This window comes from Leopardus geoffroyi, chromosome E2 (genome assembly GCF_018350155.1).
Source record: "Leopardus geoffroyi isolate Oge1 chromosome E2, O.geoffroyi_Oge1_pat1.0, whole genome shotgun sequence".
NCBI lineage: Eukaryota > Metazoa > Chordata > Mammalia > Carnivora > Felidae > Leopardus > Leopardus geoffroyi.
In genome coordinates, this window is record NC_059335.1 from 47,757,048 (window position 1) to 47,764,995 (window position 7,948).

A 7,948-nucleotide genomic window follows, 5' to 3' on the forward strand; every position below is an offset into this window, starting at 1 on the left:
CAAGAAAAAAAAAACAACAAAAAACAAAGGGTAAATTAAAAAATACATGGAGACAAATGAAAATGAAAACAAGGGGTGCCTGGGTGGCTCAGTCAGTTGAACGTCCGACTTCGGCTCAGGTCATGATCTCACAGTCTGTGAGTTCGAGCCTTGTGTCGGGCTCTGTGCTGACAGCTCAGAGCCTGGAGCCTGTTTCGGATTCTGTGTCTCCCTCTCTCTCTGCCCCTCCCCCGCTCATGCTCTGTCTCTCTCTCTCTCTCTCTCTCTCTCTCTGTCAAAAATAAATAAAACATTAAAAAAAATTGAAAATGAAAACAAAATGGTCCAACATCTTTGCAGGTAGTGAAAACAGTTCTAAGAGGGAAATTTATAGAGCTACAGGCTTACCCCAAGGAACAACAACAACAACAAAAGTTTAAATAAACAATCTAACCTTACACCTAAAAAAAGCTACAAAAAGAAGGAAAAACCTTTAGCCAGACTCACCAAGGAAAAAAGAGAGGACACGAATAAAGAGAATCTGAAATGAAAGAGGAGAACTAATAACAAATACCACAGAAATGCCAAGTATTATGAGACTACTATGAAAAATTATATGCCAATAAATTGGATTAGTTAGAAGAAATGAGTAAATGCCTAGAAATACACAATTTTCCAAAACTGAATCAGGAAGAAATAGAAAATCTGAACAGACCATTCCTCATAATGAAATTAAATTGATAATCAAAAAACTCCCACAAACAGAATCTATCTATCCATCCATCCAGCCATCCATCCATCCCTTCATCTATTCATTCTAACAAAAATTTAAAGAAGAGTTAATACCTATTCTTCTCAAATTATTCCAAAAAATATGAGTGGAAGGAAAGCTTCCAAATATATTCTGTGAAGCCAGAATTACTCTAATACCAAAACCAGACAAAGACACTGCAAAAAAACAGCCCTAAACAAACAAACAAACAAACAAACAAAAAACCTATAGGCCAATATCCCTGGTGAGCATAGATGCAAAAATCCTCAACAAAGTATTGTAAACCACATTCAACAATACATTAAAAAGATCATTCACCATGATCAAGTGGGATTTATTCTGGGGATGCAAGGATGGCTCAATATCCATAAATCAATGTGATAAGCCACATTAACAAAATGAAGAATAAAAATCAAATGATCATCTCAATAGAAGCAGAAAAAGCAGTTGACAAAATTTAACATTCATTCATGATAAAAACTTTCAACAAAGTGGGTTTAGAAGGAACATTGCTCAGCATAATAAAGGCAATATGTGGAAAGCCCACAGCTAACATCGTCAATGGTGAAAAACTGAGAGCTTTTGCTATAAGCTCAGGAACAAGACAATGATGTTCATTCTCACTACTTTTATTCAACACAGTACTTGAAGTCCTAGCCACAGCAATCAGACAAGAAAAAGATATGAAAGGCATCCAAATGGGTAAGGAAGAAGTTAAACTGTCACTATTTGCAGATGACATGATACTATACATAGAAAATCCGGAAGATTCCACATACACAAAAAGCTATTCGAAGCAATAAATAAATTCAGTAAAGTTGTAAGATAAAAAATATTAAGAAATCTGTTGCATTTCTATACATGAATAATGAAATAGCAGAAAGAGAAGAAAACAATTCCATTTACAATTTTACAAAGAATAAAACACTTAGGATTAACCTAACGAAGGAGATGAAAAACCTAAACTCTGGAAACTAAAACATTGATGAAAGAAATTGAAATGATACAAACAAATGAAAAGATATACCATACTCAAGGATTAGAATAATTCGGATTATGAAAATGTCCATACTACGCAAAGCAATTTATAAATTCATTTCAAACTCTATCAAAATATCAACGGTATTTTTCACAGAAGTAGAACAAATAATTCTAAAATTTGTGTGGAACCCCAGAAGACCCCGAATAACCAAAGCAATCATAAGAAAGAAGAACAAAACTGAAGGTATCACAATCTCAGATTTCAAGATATACTACAAGCTATAATAATCAAAATAATATGATACTGGCACAGAAATAGACACATAGATCACTAGAACAGAGTAGAGAGCCCAGAAATAAATCCACTTATATGGTTAATCTATGACAAAGGAGGCAAGAATATGCAATAGGGCTAAGACATACTCTTTAATAAATGGTGCTGGGGAAACTGAACAGCTACGTGTAAAAGAATGAAACTGGACCACTTTCTTACATTACACACAGAAATAAACTAAAAATGGATTAGAGACCTAAATGTGAGACCCAAAACCATAAAACTCCTAGAAGAATACATAGGCAGTAATCTCTTTGACATCAGCTGTAGAAACATATTTCTAGTTTTCAGGCAAGGGAAACAAAAGCAAAAATAAACTATTGGGACTACACTGAAAAGAAAAGGTTTTGCACATTGAAGGAAACCATCAAGAAAATGAAAACATACCTACTAAATGCGAGAAGATATTTGCAAATGATACATCTGATAAGGGGTTAATATACAATATATAAAGAACTTATACAGCTCAATATCGAAAGAACCCCCAAATCATCCAACTAAAAAAGGGCGGGGGCACCTGGGTGGCTCAGTCGGTTAAGCATATGGCTTTGGCTTAAGTCATGATCTCGTGATTCATGAGGTCAAGCCCTGCATCAGGTTCTGTGCTGACAATGGGAAGCCTGCTTGGGATTCTTTCTCTCTCTGTCTCTCTGCCCCTCCCACACTCACACTTTGTCTCTCTCTCTCTCTCAAGACAAAAAAGGAAAATAGTGGGGAGATGACCTCAATAGACGTTTTTCCAAAGAGACATGTGGATGGCCAACAGGCACATGAAAAGATGTTCAACCATTAATCAGGGAAATGCAAATCAAAAACTACAATGAGATATTGCCTTAACACTTGTCAGAATGGCTAGTATAAAAAAACCAAAACACAAGAAATAACAAGTGTTGGCAAGGATGTGGAGAAAATTTATATGCATGTACCATGCACTGTTGGTGGGACTATAAGTTAGTGTGGCCCCTGTGGAAAACAGTATGGAAATTTCTCAAAAAATCAGAAATATTATACAGTAATTCCACTACTGGGTATTTACGCGCCCCCCCAAAGTGAAAACACTAATTCAAAAAGATATGTACCCATGTTTATTGCATCGTTATTTACAACAGTCAGGATATGGAAGCCACCCATGTCCAACTGACAGAAAAATGGATAAAGATGGTATGATACACGCACACAACACATACACAGTGGAATATTACTTAGCCATAAAAAACGAGATCTTGCCATTTGGGGCAACATGGGTAGACCTAGAGGGTATTATGCTAAGTGAATAAGTCACACTGAGAAAGACAAATACCATTGATTTCACTTATATGTGAATCTAAGAAACAAACAAATGAACAAACAAAAAAATCAGAATCAGATGTATAAACACAGAGGAAAAACTGATGGTTGCCAGAAGAGAAGAAAGTAGGAAAATGGGCAAAATGAGTGAAGGCGGGTGGGAGGTAAAGACTTCCAGTTATGGAATGAATAAGTCATGGGGATTAAAGGTACAACATAGAATACGTATAGTCAGTGATATTGTAATAGTATTGTATGGTGACAGATGGTAGCTACACTTGTGTGACATAGCGTAACATAGTACAGTGTAACATACACTTGTCCGATCACTGTGTTGTATACCTGAAACTAAAGTAACACTGTGTGTCAACTACAGTTCAATTTAAAAATACTCAGCTCCGGTTGTGATCTCATAGTTCGTGAGATTGAGCTGCATGTTGGGCTCTGGGCTTAGCATGGAGCCTACTTGGGATTCTCTCTCTGCTCTGTTGCTGCCCCTACCCCCTCTCAAAGAAGCATTAAAAAAAATTTTTTTTTTTTTTACTAGTTTTCTTTAGTTTTGAGAGGCAGAGAGAGACAGGGCACGTGTGGGGGAAGGGCAGAGAGAGAGGAAGATACAGAATCGGAAGCAGGCTCCAGGCTCAGCTGTCAGCACAGAGCCTGATGCGGGGCCCAAACTCATGAACCATGAGATCATGACCTGAGCTGAAGTCGGACGCTTAACCGACTGAACCACCCAGGCGCCCCTCACGTAAGCATTTTTTAAAATAAAAAATAATAAAAGTACGTATCTAGGAATGTTGGATAAAATAAGGCAAAACGCCTGACTGAACTCCAAAGATACAAAAGGAAATGCCCAATGGGCCAAACGATGAAAAGGAACTGAAAACCAGAGACATAGGTGGGCTGACACTACTCCTACCCTCGAAGGGATTATCTGAATAATACAAGGCTCCTGTGTTAACTTCCAGATGAGGACAGGACACCAAGTCCACAGGCTGTTGTGGGAGGGGGAGTTGAATCTGAGTCTTATGTGTAGCTGTGATCCTTAAAAGTCTAAATCTAGGGACGCCTGTGTGGCTTGGTTGGTTAAGCATCAGACCTCAGCTCAAGTCATGATCTCACAGTTCATGGGTTCGAGCCCCACGTTGGGCTCTGTGTTGACAGTGCAGAACCTGGAGCCTGCTTTGGATTCTGGGTCTATGCCTCTCCCCTGCTCACGCTCTCCTTCTCTCTCTCTCTTTCTCTCAAAAAAAAAAAAAAAAAAAAAAAAAAAAAAAAGTGTAAACATTGAGTGACAGAAATCAGCTTCTAACTTTTAAAAAAGTCCCATCTTTGCTTGACTTTTGCAAAGGCCAATATCAAGAAAAAGAATCTTAGGGGTGCCTGGGTGGCTCAGTCGGTTGGGCGTCTGACTTCGGCTCCGGTCATTATCTCACAGTCTGTGAGTTCGAGCCCCGTGTCGGGCTCTGTGCTGACAGCTCAGAGATTGGAGCCTGATTCGGATTCTGTGTCTCCCTCTCTCTCTGACCTTCCCCCATTCATGCTCTGTCTCTCTCTGTCTCAAAAAATGAATAAACGTTAAAAAAAAATTTAAAAAAAAAAGGAAAGAAAAAGAATCTTAACCTCTGAGATTCTGATCACCCAGAGAACCCTTGCTGTAAAACTCAGTTGATTCCCTTTGTCAGCCCTTAAGCAGGATATGTAGTTGTGATAGGTAGTCTGAACTCCAAGAGGTTGTCAAAATAAGACATATTGTATTGTCTCTTCTTCCTATAGTCTATCAGTTGATCAATTTGGCAGGTCTTTCGGTATGTGAAATGTGATTCTACCTCTAGGAAACTATCCTACAAATTATAGGATACTTATAAAATAATTTTCAATTATCAATAATGAGTGTGTTCAATGTTTTATTTGTGAGAGAAAAAAATAGAAGCTGCCCTATGTCCAACAAGAATAGAATGGTTAAATGGACAGTATATAGCCATTAAAAAGAATGAAATTGATCTCCATGTATGAAAATGGAAAGGATATCAAGACATTGTGTTAAGATTTTTTTTTTTTCAACGTTTATTTATTTTTGGGACAGAGAGAGACAGAGCATGAACGGGGGAGGGTCAGAGAGAGAGGGAGACACAGAATCGGAAACAGGCTCAAGGCTCTGAGCCATCAGCCCAGAGCCTGACGCGGGGCTCGAACTCACGGACCGCGAGATCGTGACCTGGCTGAAATCGGACGCTTAACCGACTGCGCCACCGAGGCGCCCCTTAAGATTTTTTAAAAGGCAAGCTGTAAAACAGCATTATTCAATAGAAACAGAATGCAAACCACACAGGAATTGCAAACTTTCTAGTAGAAGTATTTTAAAATGTAAAAGAAGTAGGTGAAATTAGTGATTTGGCCCAAAATATCCAAAATATTATTTAAGCATGTAATCAATATAAAATTATTGATGAGATATTTTACATTATTTTCATAGAAGTCTTCAAAACCTGATGTGTGTTTTACACCAACACCACATCTCACTTTAGACAAACCACATTTCATGTACTCAGTAGCTGCTTTTGACTAGTGGCTGTAATAACGGACAGTGCAGCTATATAGAACAAATTTGTAGTATCTATGTTTTCAAACAACTTTAAAACCAGCTATGTAAGTATTAAGTATTGTATAGAAACAGAAAACACTTGAAAAGATATACAAGAAATGGCTAAAGCAACCATCTGTATGGAGTGGAGTTGTGGGAAAAGGTGTTCAGAGATGTTTGTAAACATCAGTATTTCAATTTACTATATGAGGATTTTAATTACTAAAACAGTAAGAGTAAAAGAAAATGTGTTGGCATTAAATGGTGGTGACTGTTGCACAATATTGTGAGTGTATTAAAAATCAGTGAATCTTATACTCTGAAAAGATGAAGGTGTGAATATTTTGTTATGTGAATTTTATCTCAATTTGAAAAATATATGTAAAGAACAAGAGATCTGTGTTGTGGGGGAGAAATAAGGGTAATGTGTTAGAGTGGTGGTAGAATTATAAATGCTTTTAGTTTGTTCTGATTTTGTCCAGTACACATGTATTATATTTCACATGGGGGTGGTGATGGAATAAAGATGGAATAAAAGCATTTAGGAAAGAAAGGTCTTCTTTCTTGACAAAATATGTGTGCTTTGGAAACAATACCGTGTTCTCATTGTGTTGGCAGCTATGCAAAAGTATACATCCGTCTATACAATGTTTAACTACCATTAAGTAAAACAAAGGAGCCATGTGCCTTTTGCCATGGGGTGCCAAATAGCAGAACTGATGGAACTCTTTCTTCCTTCTCTGTGCCTTTGGATGTTGTAGACAAGGCTGTGTACTTGCATTTTGCAACAGAGCAGCCCTGAATATCTAGCTCAGGGTGCAGGGCTTCCAGCTTTCGAATTTGAAATTCGCTATGACCTGGCTGGCTTCCTGCCCTTGCCTTGTGCTTCTGCTGCTCCGCCCTAAGATGAGGTGGTGAACACTTACTTGCTTCACTGGAGTGGGAAAGGGAATGTGTTAGATAAGTTCTTCAAAGCACTAAGAGATGAAAGGTCCAGAAGAATAAAAGGTAATTCACCCCCCACTGGAGACTCCAATCACCTAAAAGTAAATGGAGAAGAAAGAACTTATGTAACAACTCTTTGTCTTCCAATAAATAAACAGTTAGGATCTGAGCAGATGGAGTCCCAGAGGCTTCTTTTAACCCTTGAGTGGATGGTCTTTTTTATAGGCTCACCCGAATGCTGAGGTTTCTGCTGTGCTTGCTTAGCAAGGTTGTTTGTTTAGACTTCACCTGACATCTTATTCTCCCCACAACTTCCTAGCAGGTAAATGAAGGAGAATTCACAGTACAGGATAACGTTCCACAGGTTTTAGTTGCCTTGAAGACGCTACGACTATCTTTTAAGGTATTTGTTGAGTGAAACTTGATTTGTTTCAACTGCCCATTTGTTGTAACTGAAGAAGAAACTTGTGAACAAGGAAAGGAGTGCAGGATGCAGGAAGTAAATAAACATGTTGCAGAACAAATTGTGCAACTATTCCTTCAGTGAATAGTGAATTCCTTCACTAATTCCTTCAGTGTTTTGAAAATCTATAAAATGATGTACCTATGTATCTATCTTGTATCCACCTATGTATCTATCCTCTATCTACCCACCTATTAATCTGTCTTGGTGAATGGAGAGAAATGGCCAAATCATTATGTAACACTGCCTACCCCTGGGGAGAGTGTATGGACTCTGGGGGTAGTGAAAATGAAGTGTGTAGATAGCAAGGTGCAAGGAAGGACTCTTCACTTTTTACTTTACACATGTCTGTACTGTTAACATTTTAATAGGTTATTTGTATCAAAAGAGATTTAATAAAAATTGCCAACTGTAATCCTAACAAGCCCTCTGACAGTCCTCTCAAATATCTCACAAAGTGCCCAGAAAGAGTTAACACAGAGAATTCCAGAGGTTTGAAGTGAGGACAAACTCCCGGTATGGTGGGGGGGTGGAGGGGGGTGAGGGGGGGGTGGAGGAAGAGTTAGAGGTGAGAAGCAGCAAGTGAGGAAGGGGAGGGAA